The sequence below is a fragment of the Manis pentadactyla genome, chromosome 9, assembly GCF_030020395.1.
Source record: "Manis pentadactyla isolate mManPen7 chromosome 9, mManPen7.hap1, whole genome shotgun sequence".
NCBI classification, from domain to species: Eukaryota; Metazoa; Chordata; class Mammalia; order Pholidota; family Manidae; genus Manis; species Manis pentadactyla.
Genome location: NC_080027.1, coordinates 43,923,152 through 43,937,163, shown reverse-complemented (window position 1 = coordinate 43,937,163; position 14,012 = coordinate 43,923,152). Strand labels below are relative to the sequence as shown.

General features: G+C 35.7%; 1 pseudogene; it reads right to left on the bottom strand.

Annotated features, from left to right (window-relative positions):
• Positions 1–5,715: 5,715 nt before the first annotated feature.
• Positions 5,716–6,667, bottom strand: LOC118912079 (olfactory receptor 52A1-like; annotated as a pseudogene).
• Between the last annotated feature and the right edge of the window lie 7,345 nt (positions 6,668–14,012).

The following is a 14,012-nucleotide window of genomic DNA, read 5'->3' as shown; positions in this document are numbered from 1 at the left end:
GAATAAACCTTACCAAGGAAGTGAAAGACCTATCCCCTGAAAACTGTAAGACACTCTTAAGAGAAATTAAAGAGGACACTAACAAATGGAAACTCATCCCATGCTCTTGGCTAGGAAGAATTAATATCATCAAAATGGCCATCCTGCCCAAAGCAATATACAGATTTGTTGCAATCCCTATCAAATTACCAACAACATTCTTCAACGAACTAGAACAAATAGTTCAAAAATTCATATGGAAACACCAAAGACCCTGAATAGCCAAAGAAATCATAAGAAGGAAGAATAAAGTTGGGGGGATCTTGCTTCCCAACTTCAGGCTCTACTACAAAGCCATAGTAAACAAGACAGTTTGGTACTGGCACAAAACAGACCTGCAGACCAGTAGAAGAGAATAGAGACCCCAGATATTAACCCGAACATATATGGTGAATTAATATATGATAAAGTGGCCATGGACATACAATGGGGAAATGACAGTCTCTTCAACAGATGGTACTGGCAAAACTGGACAGCTACATGTAAGAGAATTAAACTGGATCACTCTCTAACCCCATACACAAAAATAAATTCGAAATGGATCAAAGACCTGAATGTAAGTCATGAAACCATAAAACTCTTAGAAAAAAACATAGGCAAAAATCTCTTGGACATAAACATGAGCGACTTCTTCATGAACATATCTCCCTGGGCAAGGGAAGCAAAAGCAAAAATGGACAAGTGGGACTATATCAAGCTAAAAAGCTTCTGTACAACAAAGGACACCATCAACAGAATAAAGAGGTACCCTACAGTATGGGAGAATATATTCACAAATGACAGATCCAATAAAGGCTTGACATCCAAAATATATAAAGAGCTCACACACCTCAACAAACAGAAAACAAATAATCCAATTAAAAAATGGGCAGAGGAGCTGAACAGACAGTTCTCCAAAGTAGAAATTCAGATGGCCAACAGACACATGAAAAGATGCTCCACATCACTTGTCATCAGAGAAATGCAAATTAAAACCACAATGAGATATTACCTCACACCAGTAAGGATTGCCACCATCCAAAAGACAAACAACAACAAATGTTGGTGAGGTTGTAGAGAAAGGGGAACCCTCCTACACTGCTGGTGGGAATGCAAATTAGTTCAACCATTGTGGAAAGCAGTATGGAGGTTCCTCAAAAAGCTCAAAATAGAAATACCATTTGATCCAGGAATTCCACTTCTAGGAATTTACCCTAAGAATGCAGCACTCCAGTTTGAAAAAGACAGATGCACCCCTATGTTTATCGCAGCACTATTTACAATAGCCAAGAAATGGAAGCAACCTAAGTGTCCATCAATAGATGAATGGATAAAGAAGATGTGGTACATATACACAATGGAATATTACTCAGCCATAAGAAAAAAACAGATCCTATGATTTGCAACAACATGGATGGATTCAGAGGGTATTATGCTCAGTGAAATAAGCCAGGCAGATAAATAAAAGTACCAAATGATTTCACTCATCTGTGGAGTATAAGAACAAAGAAACACTGAAGGAGCAAAAGAGCGGGAGAATCACAAAACCCAAAAATGGACTAACGGTTACCAAAGGGAAAGGGACTGGGCAGAAGGGGTGGGAAGGGAGGCATAAGATCAGGGAAAAGGATAGGGGGCCTTACAATTAGCATGTATAATGTTGGGGGCGTGCTTAGGGAGGGATGTGCAACACAGAGAAGACAAGTAGTGAGTCTACAGTATCTTAATACGCTGATGGACAGTGATTGTAATGGGGTTTGTTGTGGGTTGTCCTTGGTGAAGGGGGGAATCTAGTAACCATAATGTTCTTCATGTAATTATAGATTAATGATAATAAAATGAATAAAAAAAAGAATACAAGCATACAAAGCATACAAATAACTTTTGTTTTTTTTTTAAATGAAAACATGCACTGCCAGTGGAAATATAAATTTGTACAGTCACAATGGAAAACAATGTGGAGGTTCCTCAAAAAATTAAAAGTAAAATGACCAGGTGATCCAGCAATCCAACTTCTGGGTATTTACCCAAGGGAAATGAAAACAGTGTACTGAAGAGGACCTTCATTCACATGTTTATTACTCACAATAGCCAAGATAAGGAAAAAACTAAGTGTCCATCAGTGGATGAATGGATACTGTAAGATATGTACAATATAATGGAATATTATTTGGCCATGAGAGAGAAGGACATCTGGCCTTTGTGACAGCCTGAATGCACTACCCGAGGGTGTTATGTTAAGAGAAATAAATCAGAGAGAGGAAGATATATACTGTATGATCTCACTTATATGTGAAATCTAAAAAAGCCAAACTCATGGAAACAGAGAGTAGAATAGTAGTTACCAGGGACTGGGGGATGGAGGAAAGGCAGAGATTGGTCAAAGAGTACAAACTTCAAGTTATAAGGTGAATAAATTCTGTGGGTCTAATTCAACCACATAACTAACTCAGTATAGTTAACAATACTGTATTATATACTTGAAAGTTTTAAAAGAATAGATCTCAAGTGTTCTCACAACAAAAAAGAAATAGTAATTATTTGACATGGTGCAGGTGTTAGCAAATACTGTGGTAGTAATCATTTTGCAGTATATAGTGTACTGAATCAACATGTTGTACACCTTAAACTTACACAATGTTGTAGGTGAATTATATTCCAACAAAGCTGGGAAATAAATAAATACAATGTAGAGTTAAATTAATTCTGCCTTGTTATGAACTAGGTGCTCAAGTCAGGCGAGACACAAATATTTTCTCTAACTTGGGAATTTGATATGTGAACATATATTAACATAATATCTATGACTGTAAAGATATGGACATTCACTGGGATTTTTACAGAATTTAACTTCAGGTTTCCCATAAAATTAATTTAAAGTAGAAGTTGTAAAGTGTCCATGTATTGAATATTTTATTTTATGATGTTTTAAATTTGTATTACTTTTAAAAATGGGTATTCTTATTTCAATTCACAACAACAGGCTGCATAATAAGAAGAGTGCAAAGAGAATATAAATTTTAATGTTGCAAGTTCTTCTTTAAAACACCAGACTTTTATAGTGGAAGAAGTAACATCAAAAACAGCCAATGTTTCTCTGCTCCTGTTTTTCCTTATCTGAAGTAGCTATCATAACAATTAGTTCATTGCATCTTATATTATATATTTTATTCCTGTCCTTATTTTTAACAATTTTAATAATATGTACTATCTTGCAAGCATCTTATTATTATTATTATTATTATGTACTATGCTTAAAATGCATTTTAAATTGCATTCATACAATAGTCCTTTTAGGTAATTGCTATTATACCAATTACAAAGATGAAGAAAATTAGGTTCAGATAATTTAAATATTTTTAGTTTTTTTTATAGCACACAGCTAATATAGTATAAAATACATAGTAATGAAATAGATAATAAAGTCAAAAGTCTGATCTGCCTGTGTACAATATCCGTGTTTTTAATCTTTTCACTATATTGTTCTCCTTGAGGCTGCTTGGACATTTTCACCTTAGAGACTTTCATATGGCATGGACAATATAGATACTGAGTTAAAATAAAAGTAATGAATTAATAAATGGGAAAATAAATGAACAGCTCTCAGTCTTCTTTGGATCGAGATCAGACAGTGGCAGGAGGATTGAAAGTGTCCTTAACTAGCATTTTCCACTCTTCTATTTGAAGACAGCTACTTTATATCATTTGGAGATATAATTCCTTTGATCTATCTTTTGTGTTTCTTTCTCTTAACAGCTTCTAAATAGAATTCCAGTCCCATAAGATATGTAGAATAATCTTACTACAAAAATTACATTATTCTAGGCTAAGAATGTGATCCAATATGTCTTAGTATTTCTGGTGAAGACAGGCAGAATTATATAAAATCGTATAAAAATGATCCTGTGAGCACTCTCTTATCTTCTTGGGAAACTAAGAATATCCTCTCTCTCCCAGTAGAAAAGACTATAACCAAATTCAACTTTTCTTTGGATCAGGTAACCTGCAAAGTCACCAATTATTGGAAATCTGCTGTTTCCAAATGCTCTTTTAAACAGCTGGCACTTAAATTTCAAATTCTAGCCATAAATCTCACACTGCCTGATACCCAATGCCAATGTGTTAATTCTCTTACAAGGCTGATTTCATCAGATATGGGGATTCTTTCCCTGGAACACAGTCCATGATGCACCCTGCAGTGTCCTGTGTCCTGTCTGTGCCTCTAAGACATCATGAAGAAACTTAGAATATGCCTTGTCTATTTTTAGCATGTTTACCCAATAAAACATTTTCTTTACGCTTAGCTACATTTTTTAAAAGACTGCTCATATACCCTCAACCTGGTCCATAAGTTGCCTGTTGACTGTCCCTGTTCATTCCAATTAATTCCCATGACTCTTTGTCAGAGACCATCCTTGTTGTGGAGCATGCTGTGTCCAAGAATGGAACATATGAGAAGTACTGGGAAGGTGATATTTCAGGAGTGACCATCAAACAATAAGAGATGAGAATTGCTGGATAAATATGCCATGTTTCTAGCCCCTCACTGGGACAGTCTGAAGGTGTGTTTCTTGCATTTTTTCCAAGTACCCCTACCAGGAAATGGCTCTGTTAATCCATAGCAGTAACCTTCTCAGTCATACCCACTATATGGGCTTTCTTCCATTCACTGTTTTACTTGCTCACGCTCCTACAAGTTTTTTCTCTTAATTTTCCCAAATATACCACAACCCTAACATTCTTGTTTTGGTTTGCTTTTGGGAGAACCCTTAATAGAACGCTCATGTCATACTCACTTGCTTATACATTGAGACCGTCATAGAGTAAATTTTAATCTTCCCTTCCTACACCAAGAAATAGTATGCAATTAATTTGACAATAGAAAAGAAGCTGTTCCATTGCTCTTATCAGAGAACTTGCTCAAATTAGTGGATTGCATCTTGAAACTCTTCAGAGTATCTCCTAGTGACCTTTTGGGGGGAAAATACTTCATAGTGTGTTACAACACTACATAGAGAATGCACTACTTCCAAAGCTATCATAAGCAATTCTATCAAGGCAACTCTGAAAAGTTGAAATGTTCATTTATCCAATAGAAGGACAATATTCATGCAGTAAAATAAAATCAGTTATCATATTGAGATATTAATACATAATTTCCTACTGCAAAATAATTCCTACATTTTGATCACTAATGAAGGCACAAATGAACCTGCTTCTCATTAATTAAGTGCAGTCTTTTGTTCATATCTTACTATGGCCTAAATAATACTAGGTTACCTTAGCTCAATATTTTTATATAATTACTATACTATGAACCTTTGATATCATGGATATGTCTTTGTCACTGTTACACATCTAAAGGATAAACTACCTCAGTACTGCAGAAAGACACAACAGATGTGTAAACAAGGAAGAAAGAAGAGAACAAAGAATGATGAAAGGAAGGTAAAAAAGAAAAGATAAAGGAAGAAAGAAAAGGAGAGATGGAGGGATGATAGGAATTTGTGAGATAGATATATACTTTTTACCCAAGTTTTTCTCATATTCTGATTGCTCTTATTTTGGGAATATAAATGATTTAGGGGACATCATTATAATATAAAAATCTTACCAAGATAGACTTGGAAACTCCTTGTTTCCAAGTTTCCATCTTAAACAGGTAAATATATATTTTCATGTCATATTACTTTGGGATCACTGATGGGTGGCAGGCTTCAGAACACAAATCCGTGCAGCCCTCCTGCGGATCTCCTTGGTCTTCACCTCATAGACAATGGGATTCAGGGCAGGGGGAACAGGCAGAGAGATGGCAGACAACAGGATATGGGCATGGGGTGATACATGTCCGAAACAGTGGCTGAAGAAGGAAAAAACGGCAAGGATATAAAACTCCAGGAAGACAACAATATGGGCAGTACAAGTGTTGAATGCTCCGAGTCGTGCCTCCTTCTGAGGGAGGCGAAAAACAGCCTGAAAAATCAGAATGTAGGAGTTGAAGACAAAGATCATGTCAAAACCTAAAATTGCAAAAGCCACAAGGAGCCCATATGATCTGCTAATGTGGACATCTTCTGCAGCCAGCTTGACCACAGCCATGTGCTCGCAGTAGGAATGGACAATAATCACAGATTGGAATAGTTGCAGTCGTTTCAACAGAATCGGTAAAATCCCAACAAGCACTGTTGCCCAGATTACCACCATCAGTACCATCCGAAGTACAAAGAGAGGTGTGAGGATGGATGTGTACCTCAAAGGATCATAGATGGCAACATAGCGGTCAAAGGCCATGGCCAACAGGATGCCAGATTCCATGCCCTGCAAAGGCATGGATGAAGAAGAGCTGAGTAAGGCAAGCATCAAGGGACATGGAACAAGAGCCAAACCAGAAGATGGCCAGCATCTTTGGAGCAATGGCTACACAGAGACCTAGGTCAGTGGCTGCCAAAACTGCCAGGAAGATGTACATGGGTTGGTGAAGACTGTGTTCTGTAGGGATGATGATTAACAAGAAGATGTTCCCCAGCAGAGCCACCAGGCACACACCAAGAAAGGGAAACCCAATCCAAAACTGCACATGCTCAAGTCCAGGGATCCTAGTCAGGGTCACTGTCTTTGGGTTGAGATATGACATGTTGGTAGATCCCATCTGGCTGGTAAATCCTCTCTTTCCCCTGGTTTTGATGCCTATTCAAAGAAAAATTGTGGATGAGAAGGAAGAAGGGAATTATTGTCATCTCTTTTAGGACATGAAAACATGGATGGAAACATGACCACATGACTTTGATTCTTTGGGAATCAATTTAAATCAGTTTCAGAACAGAATTCTTAGATGTTTTTCCCACAGTCATTGTGGATGTTTGTGGATGTGAAAGATGAATCTCATATTTATCACCTAGAAATTGTAGAAATGAAAATATGATTCTGAGAGCATTGATCTTGTTAGTTTTTTTAAATGTTCTCAGTGCCACAGATGACAACATTGACATTTTTGTCTATATCCACTTCCAAACTCCAGACACATTTCAGATTAGGTGAAATTTCTCTTAACACTTTAAGTCCTAGAATATATCCTCAATCCTATAACCTATTCCTGTAGCTTCTTTTCAAAGTTCAGAATCTGTACATAGTGGGCAGCCTTCCCCAGTCTTCCTAGTCTTTCCTCTGGTTTAGGGAGTAAAATGGTGCCCAACAGATCTTAAGAATTGACTCTCAGATGGGGAAAATGAGTTGTTCTTTCAGTAAATATTGGTTGTCTATGTGCAAACCCATTATCTAAGTTCTTGGAAGTAGTGTAGAGGTGGTGTTCTTTTATCAGTAGTGGCAGAGCATATCTGAGTCACTGAAATAATTCTGGCCTGTTAGCCTTCAAAGTGGTTGTGTAAACAGAATGCGGAGGAAGGTGATGTAAATACTCAAAGATCTTAAAGGAGTTAGAAAGTTGAAAAGATAGATAGGAAGCCAATTGAATAAAAAGTCACCATCAGTTAAGATATGATGATAACATACAAATACTGGCCTGTTAGATAACCCCTACAGTTTAAATATTTGATCATATTAATATGCTTCATATGCAAAAGGTCAAGTTTGGCTGTGGGCCACTCTACTGTTTTCGATGATCTCAGTGTAACACAAGTGTTTTCTTTCATTTTACTACTATCAGTTGACAGTGAAAATACTGCCTGAAACTTTTTATTATATTGTCCTGCTTCACACTCACCCCAAACTTCTGGTATTTTTATAATTTGCCTCTTTTCTTTCTATAGAAATCTCACTGAAGCTTAGGGTAACTTTATATGCTCTTTTTTTTTCTTTGTCATTAACCTTTCTACAAGCTTAAAATCACCCAAAGATTTAATTTTATCTTCCTCATGATTTTGTCATAGCCAAATATATCAAATAGGAAATACCACTCTGACTGGGATTTTATATATTTTTCCATGAAGGGAAACTGATGGATTACTGCTGTTAAATTATTTTAAAAAAAAAAGAGTCTTTCATAGTCAGTAGGAATATGCATATGAATATAATCAGAAAATCCCCAATATAGTAAAATATAAAATACTTTAATAGTATATGGAGAGCAGTAGATCTTATTGTATGCCTTCTGTAGCTACTCATATCAATAAACTATGACCAAGGCAATAAAGAGATACAGATTAAGACAAATTTTGTGAAAGGAAATTCCCTTTGATACCCATATAAAGTTAGGAAGAGGAAGTGGTGGATTCCCCAAAACTGATGATGATTAATATGAATATATCTTGTTAAAGTTACATAAACAAAGTCAGAACCTAAAAGAATTGTAAAAGACAATATATCTTAGATAATTACTTATGTGGCCTGACAATGTAAGGATAAAAGTAAAATTTAGTTCCAGTCCCCCAATTATAGGTGATAATGAATTCATCATATTGCTTTTCTTTCTATAAAGCATAGTATGTATGTGTATTATAGAATATAAAATATTATATGATATATAAATATATATTAAACAAAATGTATATGATAAATATGTGTTAATATAAAATGTTTATATATTTTTGTTTTACACAAATATATATAATATATATTGTTTTTATATGTTATATGTATATAATTTTCTGTATATTATTATGTTTCGACATCTTAAAAACCTTTGTGGCTGAGAAGAGACTGCTCCTCCTTGGCTGATTTAGCCAATTCTCAGGGATGGGAAAGAGCCCAACTATTAACACACCTTTTATAAGCAAAGTAATCAGTCCATGTCTCCTTTATCTGGCCCATGGACTCCAGGAGGCAATATTCTGCTGCCTTAGTCATCCATGGCCAGGTACTAGAGACCACCCCAAGAGCTCAAAGCCTACCAGAAGTATTCAAACTAGCCAGTCCTAAACTGTTCACCCTTCTCTGCCTCCCTTTCTTGTGAAAACCCCAGTAAAAGCCTTGGTTTTGATAAGGAAAATATTCAACACAGCCATCAAGGTCAGCAAACTGCTTTTTTCCTCCAGTTGGCAAAGCGTTCCCAGCTCCCTCCTCCCTCCTTCGGGCTCCTCTTGTGCCCTGCGCACTCCGAAATGCCACATATCAGAATAATATAAATTGCTCCCCTTGCTTGTGCTCAGGGCTCAGACCTTGGGAGATTACTCCCCTCTGAGCCCGCCGGTGTGAAATAAAACGTCAACACTCCAAGAACTCCGAATGCCGCTTGGTTCTTCCGTCAGCGATCCAGTCCAGGTTTTCCAGTATTTTCCATAACAGTTTAACCACCTAAGTTCCCCCAACCCACCTTCTCCTTGTCTTCTGCCTTCTGATCACCCTGGTGATTTTCCATTTGGCCCTGCAAGACTGTGCTTCCTGTCACTAGGACATGTTGGTGTAACTTGTGTTTTCCTGAGCCTCTCCTCTGTTTCCTCTTGTCGTTTCACCTGACTGATCATTTCATAAAAGAATTAAAAACAATTTATAAGTCATGGGATAAGAATTTAGAAATATATCATCTAATGCTGGTTCTACTATTCACTTAGAATCTTGTTTAAGTTCCTTAAGTTTACTCAACTATAAATGGTAATAATAATATTGCCACTTGACTCATGTAATTACTGGGAGGTCTAAGTTTATATATGAAAAAGTCAGCACAAAGTATGGAAGAAAGGAAGCATTCAATGTTGGGTAGTTAGTATTTGTCAGAGCTTGTAGAGTACTTCTGTAAAGACACAGACATTACTGCCATCTTGAGGAAGTATAAAACAAAAACAGGAATGAAAAAACTTTTTGGAAAAATAATTGAATTAGAATTGAATTGAGAAGAAAAGAATTCTGGAGAAAGAATTAACATTAGATTTTAAATCTAATTTAAAAGCCATTAGATGGTGAATTTTCTGTAGTGGAATAACCTTCATTTTGATTCATAAATTCATGTAAGCAGATGAAATGATCATGATTACAAGAGAAAAATGACTTCCCAATGATGTGCCAACTTCGGTGGAATCAATAAATTTCACTTATTTAAGTGTATTTGGCCACTTCATCCAAGAAATAATCATTATATATATCCCTTATTATCCTCCTTTAAGGTCTTACTAGTAGGAAAACACATGAAAATGATAATCAGTTTTCTGAAAGACTTTAGATTAAAAATAACTTCTAAGACAGCAAAGGCATGCATTTTATGCAATTTTTTTCCTAAGGTGATCAAAAAATGTTCATTTATGGTTTCTGGGTGAAAGAGATGGCAAAAGGAATAAGAAAATATCTTAAATGGAGGCAAGATAAAATGTAATGAACAAGAGAGAAAAATACAAGATTTTCATGCCCCAGATAAAGAGAAGACAGTATTTCAGGGGATGGGGTATGAATCGTAGTGACAATGGCAACAAGCAGATATCAAGGCTATTAAAAGGCAATAAAATGCTTCTTGACCTTCTATCCACATCTTACAAACTCTCCTGCTCAAACTGCGCGCGCGCGCACACACACACACACACACACACACACACACACACACACACACACACACAACGTTCCAAACCAGACTATCTCTTTTTATATTTGATAAACCAAGCAATGCTAGAACTACTCTGTAGGTAAACATTGGTAGAAGAGCCTAAAAACCTTGCTCTGCCCTAATTGAGATTTATCAGTACAGCGTTTTCTTCACCTGCAATTAAGAAGATGGTACTAGAATACCTTTGCATCTCTTTCCCCTCTAAATGACATTAATCTAGTCTTTCAGATTATTTGTAAAGACACTTGGGTCACAGAAGAAAAGGTGACATACCAAAGGAAAGTTTGTTGCTGAGAGGATTAAGATCTCATCTGATTCACTGTCTTTTCCACTTCCTCTTAACATTTGCTAGAATTAGAAATGCAATTCATACACAAGTACCAATTCATGGAGAAGAAACTCACGCAGAAAAATGGATAGCTAGAATGTAAGATCAATGAATGCAACAGCTCTTCTCCTCCAGGGTTTGGATTTCGAAGGGTATTAAATAGCTAAGTGGCTCTCACCATCTGTCTTTAGCCATTGCTTTTCTTGTCCTTAGAGTCTGAGGATCCCAGGGCAATTTCCAGACTTGGCCCTAGAGAGCTCATTACACTTCTGAAACTCAGCCCTGTTTTGGTAGATGAAGGTATCCGTTGCCTGAAAGAGCATAACCAGAAAGCATCCAGTTACCTAATGAAAGCTATTTCCAAGGGACAAGAACCTGGAAATATCAAATTATTGGTCATTTTCAGAGCATAGAAATCTGAGATCATTTAGGAGTATGAGGAAAGAAAACTCTGGGAATGGAAAATTTATGACCTGAAAAGATGGAGGACAGTATTACAGTCCACTTTCTGGCCTATGGTCAGACATGTAGCTTAAGGAAACAGAGAAGATGTTTATAAATATGTCACTACACCTGAAGCTCATTCATACAAGAACTACTGACATTATTATTGCTACCATTATAACCACCGATAAATTTATTTGAAACCATTATAGCACTTTTCATTTTCAAACAAACAACCAAAAATTGCTAAAACTTTTTACCTCCTTAGTATCAAGAAAGATACTGCAGGCTTTCCCTGTTGCTTGGGCCAATTTGAGAATTCATCTTTTCCCCTTTGTTTCATTTAGACACCACTTTCACCCATTACCTTGGTGAGGTTTATGAAGTTTTTCAGTGACTACTTGTGTAACTCTAATATCAGAGTAGTCTACAAGATCTCCAGGTGATGAAATCTTAGGGAATATTTCAAATATATCAAATATGAGGTTGGTGTTTTTATAACAGTTGATGTCATACGTATATTGCCATAGAATGTCATTAACTGTGTGCAAAATTATGTTGGAAAACTAATTTTCTTCTTCTTTACACCCAGAAACAGAGCTTGGTATATCATTTAATAGTATGGTGTTTGATAATCTAGTGTTTATTACACTTTAATCAATAACATTATATCATTTAAATGAATTTACTAAGAGATAGAATAACACTATGTCATATTAATAAAATTTGCTAAAAGAGTAAAATGTTCTCACTGAAAAAAAAAGTTGTAAGGGGGTAAATGTGTGAGGGGATGTGTTAATTAACTTGATGGGGGAAATCCTTTCACAAAGTATGCATATATCCAGTCATCGTATTGTGAACTTTAAATATCTTACAATTGAATTTGTCAATTATACATCTAAAAAGCTGAAAAAAATATAAAAACTTTTTTTAAAAAAAAGCTTTTAACTAGGCCTGAGTCAGCTCCCTGACTCTAGACATCAGGTGATATCTCAGTTATCCATTCAATGACCAGACTTCTGGGATTGTGTAAAGAATCTGTGACTCAGAAAGAAGTATCCTATATATTCAATATTCACTATAATTAAAAGGGATGGGCAGAGTGTCTCTGTAGCTTTTGTTCCCTTATTTTTTTCATGTTTTTCCTACCAGAACTGTCTGTGGTCAAGCAATTTCTCTACAAATTTGACTCTAAAGTTTATCACATTTGTCTTCCTTTCTACCCACCATTTTAAGCCTGATCTACAAATGGCTCAACTTCCTGTGTCCCTGTGATATCTCTTCTCTCTTTAATTTTCTTTCATTTTTTTATCAGTTGCTTCATGGTCAGTTCCCCATCAATTGACTTTTCTTCTATATCTTTAAATATTTGCTTTTTATTTGTTCCTTTTCCAAACAGATAAGCATGTTCAAGTTTTATATAAAGAACAACCTCTTCTGAAACTGAAAGAATTCTAGAGAACTATCTCACTCCTTTTACTGAATCAAAGGTTTTGAACTAGGCTGCCCTTAATTTTCTCTTTGCCTCATTTCCCAGTAGCTCTTCTTTCAATCACATTGTTTCCTTTCAACCTATTAAATCTGTTCTTCACCACTTTGTTGATCTCACCTATGTTTGTAATTTGCAATCTGAGCAAGTACTTCTTTGTCTCCATGGAATTTAACATGTTCATGATTTTTCACATGATTAACACCTAATGTTGAAATTATTTATTATATCTATTTTATGCCATTATTGCCAAAATCTTCATCTTTTAATTCCTCACCATTCCTTCATGGATTAATTTAAAAAATATCTATTAGGTTCCCCTTGTGATGAGGGTTAAAACTGTAGGAACAACTCTCCTCAATCTTTCTGTTTCTGAATGTACATATATTTGTATACTCACACATATATATGTATGTGCACTTATACACATGTGTACATAAGGATATATATACACAGGTTTTAGAGAACAGGTGAGTAGCAGAAATGTATTCCAAAGCAGGTGGTATGAGCCTCATGGATATCAGGAGGGAATATTGCAGTGGAATAAAAGAGAAAAGGCAGGACACTGCAGTTGAACATGCTATGTGTGCTTGAGTAACTCTAAGAGGGCTTGGATAACTGCAAAGGAATAAGCAAGGGCGGGGGGTCACTTATAAAAGATGAATTTGGAGAGATAACAGAGGTGCAGAGAATATATGCCCTTGTAACAATTTAAAAACTAGGTTTTCACCTTAAATAAAATGAGAAATCTAGTTTGGGTTACTGGTAAAGGAGAGTTGATATGCTGAGCAAGGTGTTTGACTATTCCTTTGATAACTGGCCTAAGAGGAAAATGGTTGAGGCAGGGGACCATTTATAATCCATAACATTGTTTAGTCAACACAGATTTAACAGTGTTGTAGTTAAATACATTCTCCAAATCTCAGGAACTTATAACAACAAAGGTATGTTTCTCACTTAGGTTTTAGCTTTGCCACTTTGATCTGGGATTTAGGATGAATTACTGTTGTTGTTTATTAACTGAAAAAGAATGAAAATACAGAATATCAAAATGTATGGTAGGCATCAAAAACAATGGTTAAAATAAATCCATGTTTGAAAATACATATATTCCAAAAGGGACAGTTTGAAAACGAATGAACAATGCCTCCTTATGAAGAAATAAAAAGAACTGCAAATTAAACACAAAAGAGTAAAAGGGAGCAAGTTATACAGATTAGATTAGAAGTCCAATGCATTATATAGAG